The 16,885-nt window shown below is 43.7% G+C and overlaps 1 pseudogene; it reads left to right on the forward strand.

The window, feature by feature from the left end:
- The window catches only part of LOC127186959 (60 kDa heat shock protein, mitochondrial-like), a 173,659-nt pseudogene that overhangs the window by 33,544 nt on the left and 123,230 nt on the right, over positions 1–16,885 (forward strand).

Consider the following 16,885-nt stretch of genomic DNA (forward strand, 5'->3'; position numbering starts at 1 on the left):
CTAAAAATATGAGAGAAGTTACACACCTGTGAGGTCTCAACAATATGGCTGCCTAAACAAGACCGGGAAAAGAATGACACCAACAGACATGCTAACATGGAAGGGGGAATTCTATGGCGTCCCCAGTTCAAGGCAAAGAACATCAGGCAACTAAGGAATACTGAGAATAGGAAAAAAAATAGTCTTCCCCAAAGGAAAAGTCCTCCAATTAGTTATTCAATACCAAGAGACCAGCCCTAAAATCATATGTTTACAAGTAACAGCATGCAGACTAAACAGACTGTAGCTACAGATTTAGAAAGACACATGCACACAAACAATTACAGAAAAGAGGCCAGAGGCCATGGCTTAGAGAGGGCGGTGGAGTGGTACAGGGAAGGGGCTGGAGGGAGGAATGGGAAGAGGAAGATGAAGGAATTATATTCTATGTTAAAAAAAATGTAGAAGACGTGGCTAATAAATGCCAAGGTGCTCATGTTTAACCTGTACCATTTGGTGAGTTTGAAAAGAGCCTACAGGCAAAAAATAATCCCCATGCCATGGTAAAGGCTGCTGTTCTATCAGTCAACTCTAGAGACTTCATTTCGCTCTATTACTTTTTTGTAAATATGCTTCATATGAGATCTACCCTCTATGCTGATTTTAAGTATTCAACTCAGTACTGCTAACTTTCAACATTATGCCTTCTATAGCTCTCATTACAGGACTCGCTCCTTGGGCATTAGTAAAATTTTGTATCCTTTGAGCAACTTCTTCCTTTCTCCTCTGCCCCAGCCCTGGTTACCTCCTTTGTACTCTCAGCTTCTGTGAGTTTCACCTGGATCTATAAAACTCTGAGATGAAAACAGAGGGAGAAGGTTTTCTGGCAATAGGCACTGAAAACAAAAGCGAAAAGGAGGCAGGTGGAAATGGAGTACAAGAAGCAGTCAAACGTAAAACACACCCTACAGGATGGGGAAAACACTGGCAAACTATGCACCTTATAGCGAGTTACTACTCAAAATATATAAGAAACTCTTAGAGCTAATAGTAAGAAAGCAAATGACCCACTGGATAGACTTCAGAGCACACATACTGTCAACATGGATATGCCACAGGGCACTCAACATCATGAATATCCAGAAACTAAGGTCAGAATTAACATGAAATGACTCTCAAAATGTCTGTCATATTTTTAAAGATAAAGAAGTATTGCCAAGAGTATTTTTGCACATCGTTCCAAGCATGCTCTGGAGCCTTCATGTTCCCAGTAGGGCTTGCCACCATGCCATACCCAACCTGTCATGTACCCCTGTCTTTCCAGGGACATGTGAAGAATGTGGTGGTGACTGGAAGGTATGAAGACTTACTTGGGAAGTGGTGTGGTCAATTGAGTTAGGAACAAGATCCAATTTGAGGGAAAAATGAATTCCCAATTTGCAGTGAAGATGCTGATAAGCCAAGGAGATAAATTGGGGTTTGTATATAGTGAATTCACCTACAACTTTTATGCTGTAAGTCAAGTATGTCAGCCAACTTGATGGCACTGTGACAAATGACCAAAGGCAAACAACCTATAAAAAAGGAAAAGTTTGTTTTGGCTCATCATTTTGAGAGTTTCAATCGATGATTGGTTGGAATGCTGTTTTGTGCTTGACCAGGGAGACATGCCTGAGAAATCCTGTTCATTTCATCTGAGAACCAGAAAAGGAAGGACCTACCTGAATCCCAACATTCCTCTGAAGGCACACTCCCAAATGATCTAACTACCTTCCATCAGGCCCCCACCTCCTAAACATTCTACCACCACCTTCTCTGTCTCCTGCTATGTGTTGTATTCTGCTATATTTTAATGCAGACAGAAGACCCAGAGCCAGCCTTAGACTTGTGAGTCAGGAAAATTCTATTCTTGATAAACCCCCAATACACTGGCATTGGTATTCTGTTTCAGCAATGGAAAAAAAAAAAAAAAAAAAAAAACAGAAAGAAGACAGCGTGGTCTGCTGACTTTCTCCAATGCTGTACTGAAAACAGTCTCTGACCAATCGTTTTTCTCTACTTCCAGTTTAAAAAGCAGCTTCTACCCTGTCCTGAGCAAGACTGTTGGTATTTTCCCAGTAGCCCGCAGCAGGTGCTGGCCCTTCCTGCTCCCTGGTCCCCACCTCCACCTCTCTGTACCTTGGGTCCCCTGACTTCACATGGAGATGCAAACCATTGAGATTTGTACCCACTGGCTCAGCAGTTGCAGAAGGAGCTGTTTCAGGGCAGGGCAGAGTGAGTACTGTCCTCCTTTCTCTACCCTGCAGGCGATGCTTCTTCCCTTATCCTTGTTCCTGACACCAGACCTGGTATGGAGGAAAGCATCAACATTCCTGTTGGAACCTGGGACTCAACAGCATGTTAAACTTCTTCATTGATCCTAACCTTAGAAACTTGTGAGAGACATAGCCTCAGGTGGGTGGGGTCGGGCCAGCCTTTAAACCAGAGACCTTCCAATATATGTTAACTTACAGGGAAATTTTAAATATTCTCTTTGCTTTCTGAAGATTTAAGTCTATGCAATTAATGGAAAATAGATGTTAATGGTAGAAAAATAATCAAATATATTTTGTGCATTGGCATAGGAGCCAGACAGAGTTAAAACTCCAAGGTAAAGAAAGCTATGTGGTTGAAATATAAATATCACTTTAAACTATAGAAAGAATAAGGAGTCATAATTGAGCACAGTGGTGTGTGACTATAACTGTAGAAGTTAGGACAGAAGCAAGACAATTGCAAATTCAAGGCCAGTGTGGACCACAGAAAGAGTTCACCACCAACCAGCCTATAAAGGCCATTATCTCAAACAAACAAAAACAGATGAATGGATGGATGGATTGATGGATAGAGGGATGGATGGATGGATGGATGGATGGATGGATGAGTGGGTGGATGGAGGGATAATTCAGGCTCCCTGGGCAAGATGGCTTCCGGTTGTGGGAGGATGAAGGGGGACTTTCACTATGAGCACAGGCTCTCTGCTTATGCAACTGAGTGCCATGGGAAATGGCCACCTGTGTCTGTGTAGGCAGCTGTCACAATCTTTGTCACTACTTCCTGTGGGAAGATCCTTCCTAGACAGAGAGGGGTGAACATCAGAGAACGATGTCTGTCTGCACTTTCTATTTACTTTACTAATGTAAATAGATGTGGGGTTTTTTTTTTTTTTCCACAAAAGAACATATTTTCAGAAGCATTCCTTTGTCTGCAAGGGTCTGCCATTTCTTTGAAAAAGTAATTAAAAATGTGCTAAATGAAGACATTTGAGGCAGGAAATTTGTTCTCCTCCAGTGACTCGTCTGAAACCGTGGACGGGATTAAAACACTGGCGTTAGAGATGCTGTGTGCATCGCTCTTAAAGAAACTCAGCCATAACAAAAAAAGCTTCTCTCAGGTCCCAATGTAGTGAGTCTTGCTGGCCCAGCCCTTGAGAGAAGACTGAAAGCTTCAACCATGGATGGAGGTAGTTCTCTGTTCACAGACTCCTGCTAGCCCCCAGAATGTCACAGAGACACAAATGGCATTGTTGCAGCCTCACTTGCAGTTGACAAGGATCACAACAAAATGGCAGTAGACCAGATAACATTGGCTGCAACTCCTTTCCAGACACAGAGTTTGCCAACACTTACAACCTCATCCTGAACTCCTCAGCCTGACCACAGTTTATCCTGGGCTGGTCCTGAGGGTTACTTGGAAAGCTGAGTCCAAGGCAGGGCCAAAGAAGGTGTTCAACACTAGTTCGGCCTCTGCAGCAGTAGGAAGCCGGGAGATGGGGCAGAGGAGGCAGTTCAAAGAAGAGCCTGGGACAAAGGAAGGTGCCTAGCGAGCTGTTCCTCATGGCTGTTTAGAAATTATAATTGCCATCATGTACTTTCAGTGCCTGTAGCTGTGTGATACATCATCTGAATGAACCCTGGTACATGAGAGGTTCCCGGTTATGGTTACAAAAAGAGATTGTGATCAAAGAGCCCGGACGTGTATGAATTGAGGGTCCATCATGTTAAGTGCCCAGATGAAATTGACATTATGTGTCTCCAGAGGCAGGCATGCTGAAAGTCAAGATTGCTTGGAGAATTTTAGCTTATTCATTCAATTTACAACCAAATCCCCAAACAAAATACATTTGGGTTCTCTCTTGCTTTGGTCAGGTTCATCTGTTGCCCTGTGATCTACAACGTGGTGGTGTTGAGGAGGAGAGGGGTTGGAGAGGGGTTGGCTTATGGAGCCCACATTCTCATCAATTAATTAATGCCCTTACGATGAGAATGACTTCATGGTTGCTGGGATGCATTCACTACAGAAGGTAAAGGAAGGCTTTTTGGTCCTTTCTCTTACCCTCTCTCGTCCTTTTGACTTTTGCTGTGTGATGACAGAAGGACTTTGCCAGATGTTAACTCCTGGGTCTTACTCTTCCTAGCCATCAGGATCATGATCCAAATCTCAGTCCGTGGTACTCTGACATGGGGTCACAAAACAGGCCACGAAGGCGCAAGGAAGCAACCCAGTAATAACCAGTCCTCCATGGGAGACCCCCGCAGCATGTGGTCTGCACACTTGCTTCTGTCATCACCATAGTCCAACTAACAGGACAGAAGCAGGAGACAGTTAATGTGACCTTATTCCTACTGAGATTTCATTGGATCAATGACACTTCTGGCCACAAGAAGCCAAAAGATAAAGAAAAGAGTGTGAATTGTAGATGGGAGGATCCAACAGCCAGAACAAGGCTTTTGCAAACAAGCACGGAAGAACATCCGGCCATTTCCAGCCCATGTAGTCTGGTTCAGCTGGGGGATCTTCATGTCCTGGGTTTCTGTGTAATTTTAAGTTTTTCCTATGCCTTATTGACAGGTAGCCCCGTTGTCTCTTATTTATTTCTACCCCTGGGTCAGTTGCCACCGCCACCTGCAGCATCCTTAATGGATACACTTGTATACTCACAATTTAATTAATACTTCAAGTACTTAACTTATGTGCTACCCAGACATAGTTTCCCTTCTTAGGGATATCAACTGTTTTGGCATCCCTGCGTAAGCTTCACTCTCTTCTCCTTTGGTGAATGTGGACCAAGATGGAGGGCACAGCACTTCACTGCTGTGTGAACTCACCTCAAGGCTGTCAGCTTCTAGTGTCTGGCTTGGCCCTGGTTGCCTCTTGTTGCTACAGTTAATTACACTACTGCATCCTTGAGCATTTCCCTTTCCAGACAAAGATGCATTTTAGTTCTGCATTGATAAATGAACAAATAAACCACCATGTGGCAAGGTTATTTTTGCAAGATTTCACCACTGTGAAGCCTGACCTGACCTTTAACCTTAGAAGCCTGGTTCTAAGAACCCAGGCTTAAAATATAATCCTGTATGTAAACAATGGCATGGTTCCTCCAGCACCCAAGACAGCAGACAAACACTGGAAATCACCTAACTCTCCAGCAAGGAAACCCATTAGAACCTTGCTCGGCAGGCTTCAGTCTTCCTACTCACATGATCCGCTTGTGCCCTCTGATACTTCTCCCTAAGTCTGCTTCCAATCAATTGTCTCTCTTTCTGCGCAGCTTCATTGGAAGCAGCAATATCTGCGGCTGAATGCAGACTACCCCAGGCTGATTCGATCTAGGCTGATAGGATTAGTTAACATTACTTGCTGTTTTCCTCTTTAGGCTTTGTCTTGTGTTTTACAGTAAGAGTAAACTGTGGGCAGAAAGGTCTTATTTTCAAGCCTTTGTTTAGGCATCTCTTTGATGACTCCAGTGAACTAGTCATTTCCTCAAGGCATGCTCATTTCTGAGGGGCAGAGAAAACCACCAGGCAGGCCACAGTGAGGAAGGGCAGGGCGGACTCTACCAAAGGAGCCCCTGTCCTTTGACTGTGACCCTCCTGCTTTCCTGGCTGCAGTGGGGTCAGTTGGCTTCTCAGAGACAGGAGTCAGGAGAGCCTGCCTAAGTCCTTCTGAGGACAAACAGATGTCCAGTCTGATGCGGTGACTTGGATTGGATCACCAACAGCTGAGACCTCCCAGAGACACCTTAAAAGCCAGCGCTTGAGGCGTTTTCACAGGGTTCTCCATTTTTACAGATGGGCCCTGCCTGGCCTCAAGACCCGCAGGAATCAGAAACAGATGCGGACTCACTCTGTCCTCAAACATGGAAACCGTTATCCCACGCAAATCTCACAATGTCCTCTCATGGATGAAGAGTACACTCAACTTGCTCTGACGACAGGTCAGGTCACTATTATGTAGATCGAGATGCAGGTGATTATTTACAAAAATACAAATAGTATGAATGAATAAATAATGCTAGCCAAAAAAAAAAAAAAAAAAAAGTTAGGAAATGTGAGCAAAAGAGGCCGAAGCCTATGTTTAGATGGAAATGCAGGCCACAGGGGATGAGTCAGACAGCTGGACATGACTCTGGGAACTAAAAGATAAACGACAGGGGTCCTAGGTCCTGGCAGACTGTGGGACAACAGTCGGTCATTTGGACGCTTGGGTTACCCTACTGCATGGACGGGAACTATGGGCTCCAAAAGGCAGTTCTTTGCTTATAATCAGATTCTCCCACGTGATGTGTTTATATTCTCCCTTAGACCTGTTCTTGGTGCTTTCCTGTGGGAAAGCCTAAGAGTAAGTAACTAGAAAACTTAGTCAGACGCGCAATCTTTACAAGGGAAATGCAAAGTAAGGGATGGGTTTAATCAGCTTCAAGGGGAGACAGTGGTACGTTAGGTTATCAGTTGTTTTAAAACAAGAATCCTGGGGCTGGGGAGGTGGCTCAGTAGATAAAGTCAAGAGGAGCTCAGCTCAGATCTCTAGAACTCATGTAAAAAGTCAGGCAAGAGAAAGACAGCACATGCCTGTAAGCCTCAGTGCTTGTGAAGGGTGGGGAGGAAGGTGGGGGAGTGGAGGGAGGTGGGGGGCTGGGAGGTTAGATGGATGAAGGGGCAGGAAAGGGGATCAGTTGGTAGGGAGAAGGAAGATGAGCAGATCCACACAGACTAGCCAGTCAGTGTGGCAGTAATGAGAGCTCCAGGTTCAGTGACACTCTCTCTCTCTCTCTCTCTCTCTCTCTCTCTCTCTCTCTCTCTCTCTCTCTCTCTCTCTCAAAAAGTAATTATAATTTGAAGATCAATAGAGAAAGTTACCAAAAGTCAACATATCACACACACACACACACACACACACACACACACACACACACACGGACCAGAAAGCTGGAATTGAAAGAAGTTCCCCAGACCCAAGTAGTCTTCCATAGCAAAGGCTGCTCTTAGTGGCAACAAGAGATCCCCAGAAAAGGAGAAGCCAAAGACGCTCCTGTCCCCACAGATGGGGACTTTATGCATAGCACGCACACACACATGCACGCACGCACGCACGCACACACACACGCATACATGCACACCAACACAGAGTGAAACACACAACTCAGGATAAATAGCTGTTAATACTAAAATAGCAAAGCTTCTGGGTGTCTAGGTCTCTGCTAGTCCAATATGTTAGCCAAAGACTATTCTGTAGGTCATCACTGTGAATGTCTGAGCACCTATTAGACATAAGGAATGTGTGGCAGGAAGTGGGGGTATTGTCTTTCCCACGTATTCTGCCCTAATGCTGATATCCACTCTGTACAACTAGCTGGATGGAGAAAAAATAGTCTCATTCCTGAAAGTGCTCAACTGACTGCTTACGGGGATGCCCAGCACTTCTCTTGCTCTCCCATGCTCTACTAAGCTCTCTGGGTGCCTGGCTGGATCACATCAACCTCATCCTCTAATACGAGCTCTGCACACTCCTGAGGCAAGTAAAGATGAGCATCATGTCAAAGCTAGGCTTGTGACATCTTGCCATCTGCATCCTGGGGAATAAAGCTCTCCTCCTAGTTTAAGTTGTATCGGACATAGGATGGTCACAATCAAACCTGATATTGCTCAAGATCTTTCTGAAAATATGAACAGTGCCTTGAATTCTTTTGCAACTCAGAAGTTCTTTCTGTAGAGTATTTTACACAATTTGTTAAAGGTAGAAAATAGCTATCAAAAGGGACAAGGCCAGGGGTGTTGAGAAGGACAAATATGTGGCTGTCCTGCTCCAAGCAAGGTTGAGGCCATCTGGCATCTTGAAGCAGGAGGAAAACCAAAACAGGTTCTGGGTTTACACTGTATCAAGGAGGCCTTTGTGAAGACATCATTTAACAGTGTCTTCTCAAGTTCAAGTGTGAACAATGTGTCCATCTTTTCCTGTCTTAGAGGCAAAAATACCTTAGAAGCTGTATCTACACAGTTTGGAACAGTTTACAAAGAACTACCTATATGCGAAAATATCTTTCTATGAAAAAAAGAAAACAAACCCTCTGCTGCTCCCCAGCGCCCCTGTATCTCTCTTGGCTGCAGGAGTCCCTGAGATTTCGAGAAAAAAATTACAACAATTTAGTTGAGGAGCTGACTAGAAGACAGCGGCTTCACAGACATGGAATGAGGAAAGCAGAAACCAACAAACCTACCAAACCAAACTGATCCTTTCTAAGTATTGCTCTCCATTATAGCCAGGACAGGGAAGTGGGGCAACAGGAAAGTAACTAGCAAGTTACTTCAGACTCTAAACTTTAGATTATCCTTTTGGGGGGTAAGGATTAACACAGGGAGAATTTCATTATCCTACAGTTCAAAATGACCTATCGGGAGCCTAGTGGTTGCCTCTCTAATTCTAATTTCTGAGATGTTCAGATACACAGCTTTAGCTTGGCAAGTAGAACGTTGGAAGGAGCTGCTCATTTTGATTTTAGCCTGCTCTCTTCAAGCCCAACCCAGCCGCTTAATATCAAATACTGGCCTCTTGAAATTTTTCATAAAGCATGGGACATAAAACACACACACACACACACACACACACACACACACACACACACACACACACACACACTTGTAAACCGCCTTTGCAAGTAGATATTGACTTTGTGACTGAGTTACAGGCCCTGGATTGTGGCCAGGAGTCAATGTGAAATACCATGCAATCTCCCAGAGAATAAAACCTCTTTTAGAGTCTCTGTTGGCCCCTTTCATGGGTTAGGAATGCCCCTACCAGCGTCATCATTGGGGTGGTCACATGTAGAGAGGGCAAAGCCACCACATCAACTCTTCCTCATCAACTCTTCCTCCTAACCCCTGCACAAGATAGTGTCACCCCGCGAGCAAGCCTCATTCAAGCCAATGCAGCTGGTGACCTTGGGTACAGTAAGTGGTGTTCAAGGAAAACCCATGGCCTCTGGACCTTCACCAATACTGAAAAACGTGGGGGAAAAGTTAAGCAAAAAAAAAAAAGTTAAACAAAAACTTTTGTACTCTAGTGGTATAAGAAATCACAGGGGATTTGCCATCCAGACGGGCACACTCAGGCACTATTAATAATTACCTGGGACACCAGGGATGGATTTCTAGGAAAGCCATAATGAGTGGTTAGGTAAACTCCTCATGTTGGACCTTGACTCTTAGTAAACTTCTTTGTCTCTAAAACAACTCCTTTCGAGACTTTTCTATATTGTCCAGGATCTATTGGAAGTGAACTAAAAGGCTGGGTACATTTTGTGCCTCGTGTTCCATGTCTTGGATGAGGAAGGATGGTGTGTTTCAAGGATCATCCACTCCTGTTCCACACTCTTAGAAATACATGACTCAGAAAGAAAGATATGAGCCCTAGAGTCACCTCCTGGCCCATGACCCTGTCTAGATAGAGCAAGGGGCTTATTGCTTGTAACAAGAACTAAAGGCTTGCATTTCCTATCCTCCTTTCTCTGTCTGCTGGCTGACGCGTTTTCAATTGTCTAGGGAGTAGCATCCTGGGGTTTCTTTTCTGTGGAAAGCCACAGGTCAGGCTAAGGGAGGCTTTGGCTGACACTGAGAGACCTGTAGAAAGAGTGGTAGCCTTGGGAGTTCTCTTCCTTCAAAGTGGATTGATTTGGGGTCTAATTTGGTACCATGGAAATTTGTAACCTCCCCATTTAAAGATGCTCACTGTTACAAAGTTTTTAGAAGTAAATACCTCTGAAATTTATTGAAAGGGATTTTTCCCATTTATTGTTCCTACTTTGCACAGACTTAAGCAGACCAATTCCCCCCCCCCCCAAACAACCCTGACATTCTTCTTAGATCGCTCTTAGAGGCAAATTTGATACCCAGACAAGGAAGCAAACAGATTTACCTCCCTTGGCTCTGTGGATTAGGTGTGCGGTCCTTGTGGAGTTTGCAGGTCTGGTGAGGCCAGTGGAAACATGTTTCAGCAAGCCTTCAAGTAATGTGCTTACTGCTGAGGCCCAGCACCCTGCACCTCCAGTAGGACGTGACTGGATTCTAAGGGCTTGCCATCTGCCATCTGAGTCTAACATAGGAATCACTGTCATACAGGAAGCAAGGGCAAAACCTAAGCCACTTCCCAAATAAACCCACGGGTCTCGCCCAGCACTGCAGGAGTGAAGGCAGTGTGAAGATGCTGGCTTTGCCAAAGCCCAAGACTGTACTGAAGAATTCACTGCACTGGGGTCAGCAGGGGGAGCCTGGTAAGAGAAGAATCTTTACAATGTCAGGGATCTGCTGGGATGCAGATGATGGCAGCAGTGGCTGTAGTGGTGACTGTGGTACTGATCCTGTCATAGGACAATGACAGTGCCCCTAAATGTCTGTTACCTCATAATGCTCTTAACATTAGAAATATGAAGGACCAGGGTCCTTATAGATTTTAGATCCCATCAGCTCATCTGCTGAGGGCCATACACAAGTGTCAGGGTACAATTGTGAATATAATTAAAGTCAGCATGAACACTGTGGCACCTGGATGTCATTTCGAGTTTTGTCACATCTTCTCCACTTGAAAGCCCATTGCAGTTGAAACTTTCAACCATTCACTCCGAGGTCACCCAAAGTAGGCCCTGACATATTTCATTCATTACAGCTTCAAAGCTCTTTAATCTTGCTTGGCTTTTATGTATCTTTTTACAACATGTATTTTTGAAAGCTATCCAGTAATGATCCACTTTCTGCACAAATTTTGCCCAGTTTGTGTCAAACAGTTAGACCCAAACAAGAATCAGGATGCATAATTAATCCTCGATTCTCTTCCAACTGTGTGAATCAGAAACTACAAACATGCTGTGTGATTGTTAATTGTTAAGATTTCAGGAAAATTGAGGCTTGGAACATTCTGTGGCTTGCTACACATCACAGGAAAGGCAAGCAGGATGGACTGGGAACTGTGCTCCGGCTTCACGGGTCACGTGTCTGCTCTCATGGCAACAGTCATTGTTGTATGGCCTCCAGCATCATGCATCTTTTCTTTAAGAGATGAAAGCACAGCTGTCCCTGGGTCCCAAGGAGGAACTGGCTCCAGGAACTGCATCTGACAGCAAGCTCCAGGATGCTCGCGTCCGCCTTGTAAAATGGTGAACTGTTTTCCCCATGTGCTCTGAAAGTGCTCTTGGGTATCACACGTCATCTTGGATTACGCATGGCATCCAGCCTTGGGTCAATGCGGTGTAACTCTCTTCCTTCTTCTCCCTCCCCATCATGTTTTGTCTCTCCCCAAGCTGCTTCTCTGTGAATGTTTCCAGCTAATCACTTGGTGGGCCTCTCAGATCAGCGTGATTCAGCAGTCCTTCCTGGGGCTCACATGACAGGTCCTGTATGTGAGTCACAAAGCACAGAGAATGCGCCAGAGGAATGGAGACCACAGACAGGATTACTCCCAGCTCTGACATGCAAAACACAGCACTTGGCACTAAATAAACTAGGGAAGTGTCCTCAAAGCCTGGGTGTATGGCACTGCAGCCTCCAGGCCAGGATAATTACACACTGACTTTTAGTTTAGTTTACATTCAGAATTTAGAGCAGACCAACTTCTTCACTTAAGAAGGCCGGCTTTCAACTGTAACATTAAACTCAGACTTATGAGTGGAGTCTGTGTCTGTGCACACCACTCAGCATTTGATACCTGGGGCCTTGGAGACCTACTTGGCCCCTAAAATATACTCACTTCCTCCATAAACACCTGTCTGTGCCTATAGTCACTCAAGGTTAAAGAACTAAAAGTATAAGCCTAGGGAGAAAAAGGGGCCAAAAATTAAAATGCCCCTAGAAGTTTAACCACAGAGTTCACTCATCAAATTAAACTGTCCATGGATCTTTCACTGAAATCATTGTTTTAAACTAGGAATATCTATCAACTGTCCAGCATGTGTGCTTCACAGGTTGGTCGATGAGTCCTATCAGGGAGATGTGACCAGTCCACAGTCAGCAGATCTTCTCCGTCCTTGCCCACCATACTTGGGTGTTTTAAAATCCACCTAACTTCCTGAATAGTGTGCCCAACTCCATCATCCCAGCTAGCCTGGTTTTCAGGTTCTAGAAATTTCTGAAAATTCCAGGAAAGCAAGGTGCATGAGATGTATTCAGGGAGACACAGTCTACAGACAGTGGAATTAGGACACAGACAAAACCTTCACACAGCAACAGCTTTGCACCTTGGAAAGGAGCAAATCTAAGTTTTACCCTTACCAGGATCACAGTGATACTGTGAGGAAAACAGAAAGAAACCTATCCACACTCCTATTTCTGATGTTTCAGGACCTGTGAAAAGATGTTGCTTTAAAGCCACAGTTGAAACTTTTATCCCCAAAGAACTTATGTGGAAAAACTCCCACCCATCCTTCTATCTTGTCCATTTAAGCTAAAACAATCACTGAGTGAGAGTGCTAGAAGGGATGGTCAGGTTGTCTCTTTCTGTATTTCATCCCTCCACACATTAAGCCTACAGAATACAGTTATTTTTTAATGAAAATAAAACATAAACTATAAGATTCTAGTACAAGAGTTAAACTTATCACAAAAGTTCATAACTTGATCAAAGCATACCATAGAAAATATGATCGGTAAACAATGATGCTGAAAAATAATTTCCTAAGGCTAAGAGCATCCCTAAAATTAGATGGCACATGAAAATACAAAGGAGTTTCACGTTCTAGGAGGGAAGGAAAGGCTCCTATTGCTGCCAGGTAACAACTGGATAAAACGTGGGGCACACTGGAGCACAGGAGAGAATTCTAAAACAGACAGAGGGGCCAGAACTCCAGGCAAGGTAAAGGTCGGGGCCTCAGGCTGGTCTGTGAACCCTCAGGCCAGTCTGTGTAACTGTGCTTAAACAAGACCACAACACTTTTCAGAAGAGCATGCCACAATTCAGAGTTTCTACATCAAACCATTTGTAATATCCAGGAGAAACTCAAGAGGCGCCTCAGTGGAATCTGGCCCACAGTGACTAAGATTTGTAATTAGCAGACAATGATTTGCTTTAGCAAAAGGAGAAAAAGAAATCTTTTCAAAACTCAAGCCCCGTTTAAGATGCATATTTTCACTGAATTAAAAAATAACTTCTTATAATCAGAAAGTATATCATCAAAGTATAGACAACATTAAAATTAGGTCATGAAATGGTTACAGTTTCTCCTTCTTGGTAGCTCTCTGATACACAACAACAGGGTATACTCTGTCTGGATCTTAAGACTGTCCAAGTAAACCTTTATCTTTTACATTTATGTCTCTAAAACATGTAAGTATTATATAAGAAACATATATATTTTCTATGCCCGACATTCATATTTTATACAGGGTGTTGACAGTTTGAGAAGAGTCTTTTTAAAAGGATGTTTTAGTGCTGTCCTGGCAAATAAAGGAAGTGTGCCTGTAGCTAATGCCCAATTAGCCAAGCCCATCAGAGAAACAGATGTTGATAAAATACCAAAAGAAAATTCTGGATCTGAAAAATAAAAGAATCAAAAATAATCTTATAGTGGAGATGACAAAATTATCGGTGGCCTTAAATGTCAGACAGGAGTTCACCAATCTTAAAACCAGAGAGAGAGAGAGAGACATGGAAAGCACATGAGCTAAGAAGCTATGACAAAATAAAACTGGGCCAGTAGATGCAAGCTGTGTAGAATCGCTGTCTCAGAGGGAACAGAGGCAGAGGGTCAATGCTGGGCATCTGAGAATGGAGGGCCATAACTTCCTCAAATTTGGCAAAGACATTTAATTTACGTTTTCAAGAAGGTCCTGAATATAAAGACTTCAGAGAGCAAGGGCATAGACTTTTCATCTTCAGATGTTTGCTGTTGTGACTATTCGCAAGTGCATTGCTTCAAACACAGCTTCGGTTAGAAAACACAGCCTCCTCCTTTTTGTCCTCACAGGGCATGCTCAGAACACTTCCGTTTAAGACATCAGTGCTCCTAAGTTGTTTTCATTCCCCATGTAAGAATTTTAAAGGTAATTTTGAACTCTAAAACAAGCACTGGCATGAGAATATTGCTGTACCCCAGACCGCAGGCTGAGGTTGTAAGTTAGGATGTTATGAATGTAATATGGCATCAAAGAAAAGCCAATTTTTTCCCTTTATTAGCCTTCAGTTTATCCCATAATAAAATAAGTAGAGAAGTCCTGAAACTCAGTAACTTCCTTCTTCCAAAATGGAGCTCTTAATTCTGTGGCTGACAGGCTGTGCTGTCTAACTTTTCCCCTATCTGTCTGTGGTAACTACCTGGTCTTGAATACCAGGAATGGCCTCTCTGGTCTTAGCATGACTCTTCTTACTTTGCAGTGAGTTGTGAATCAACATTGGATGTCCAGGGCATCTGAAGACTATAAAATTGCAAAATCACCTAAGTTGTTTGACTATCATCACATTGGCATGTCTAGCTACTGAGCAAATGTGGGTAGAGTGCTTCATGCTGCTTTCGAGACACTTTTTCATATCAAAGAGGCTCAGAGCTTGCTGAAGGGCTCCCTTCATGGCTAACCTTTCCAACAGGCTAGAAATTAACCTTTCAACCAAGGCCAATGATGTGCATTTGTTTGGCCAGTAACACAAGCATCAGGGTGTGGTAAAGGCTCTGATAATCTATCTCCTCGTGGATGATCCCAGTTCCCCTGCCAACATCGATTTTACTTTTGCAGGCCCCATTGCAGATAGTATGAAAACCAACCGTTCTGCGCTCACTAAGTATCTCTATTATTACCATCATCATTATCTGGAAGAATTTAAACAACGTGCCGTGCTTTGCACAAAGGTGTGAGCTGCCAAAGGCTCTGGGAGATGGAGGTTAGTCATCCGCACTGTCAGTTTTGCTCATTGACTTTGGCAGAAGGGTCCACTTCAGCAGGGAAGAATCTGCACATCAGCTGGGACATGTGATCTCTCAGCGTCACTGCTAGTGCCAACTCGTAGTAAATTAGGCGCCAAACTTATTAATAGTGATGAATCCATTAGAGCTGACAGGCGCCTGGCTGTGCTGCCTCAAATTAACCCATGAGTGGTCAGAAGCACTGCCAGTAAGCAAACGCAAAGGCAGATCCTTGGAGGAGCAAATTTGAGGGTCAGGAAAAGAATAGACAGACAGACAAGACAAGACCTACAGACAGATATGCCTGCTTCAGACCAAGGATCTGAACTAAAATTAGATACACTTATGGCTTGGCACAAAACCTTAGATTTCTGTGAAAACAGGACATTAAAAACAAACAACCTTTCACAACTTGGCATAATTGGACTCTCCCTTTTTGTTTGAAACACTTTTCCTTAATGGCATGAAGCATTCAAGAAGAAATGCCAGAGTCCCACCCTGGGGTTGGTCCATCTGTTGGCAGCAGGCCCACCCACTTTGAAATTTAGTTTATGGAAATTACCACGAATATTTGAAGACTTTCAACAGTGATTAATGTATTTCAAGCCATATGCACACACTTAGAGGACCCAAGGGGAAGAGTAAAACAGCACACAAGTGAACCTCGAGGTGGGGTGTGGACTGGGCCTGAGAAATGTTTCTACAGGGACATGTGGGCAGTTCAAAAGCATTCTATCTCATGAACATGAAGGGGTTCGAAGCCTGGCAGTTATACACTAGCCTCTATCCATGAATGCAGTGTGATATGCTATAACCATCTCAAACAACACGGCATGCTTTACAAGGCGTAAATCAAAGTTTTAAATAACTTTCTATTATGTCCAACTAGGCAAATTGCAAAATTCCTCCAGAGTGGCATTAACCAAGCATAACACCTTCTGTTTTAATCCCCTACCCCAAATTTCCATTATCTTTAATCGGATAGTATTCATTCTCAAGATATTTAGAAACTTGAGAGTTTAGAATTTGTAAGATAGCAAAGTAATTCATAGTGAGAGATGCCAGCCCTAGAAACCTGAATTTTGCACTACAGAATTAAGGAGAGACTTCAACTCTACTCGTCAAATGTACTGCGGCATGGCTCTGCTAGACATTGACCATGCCAACGAAGGAAGATGGAAGGAAACATGACTTCCTGATACTTATCTTCATGGACTTCACAGATGCCAGGGCTGTAGAGACACTGGACATATCAGTGTTGTTTGAGGGAGCTAGGAATGGCTCAGCTCTATAGAACATATCTGGAATCAGTAGAGACATCATAGAGGGCACAGCACAGCTGAAGGGCCAGTGCAGTTCTGTGACATTCTACAAGGCTAAAATATGTTACCTTGTACCTATAATCGTGGTGGCCCCAAAACAAAGGTAGGTATCTTCCACTGGGAAAAATATCTACCTGCCTTTGTCCTTAAGCTGAATCTACTCCTTGGCTGTGTCCCCCTGGCCTCTATTTCCATCATCTTTCCTCTCAGCATCCACTAATTCAATATGACAATGCAAGCCCAGTACCCCTGGAGCCTCACTGATTTTATTTGCCCCCGACATCCTATGCAGTGCCCTGAAATTTTGTTGAAAGAATTTATCTTAGAAGATAGGACACCAATGCACAGCACTTATGTCACTTCTGTTGAGAAAAGCCTACACTTG

This window comes from Acomys russatus, chromosome 3, assembly GCF_903995435.1.
Source record: "Acomys russatus chromosome 3, mAcoRus1.1, whole genome shotgun sequence".
NCBI lineage: Eukaryota > Metazoa > Chordata > Mammalia > Rodentia > Muridae > Acomys > Acomys russatus.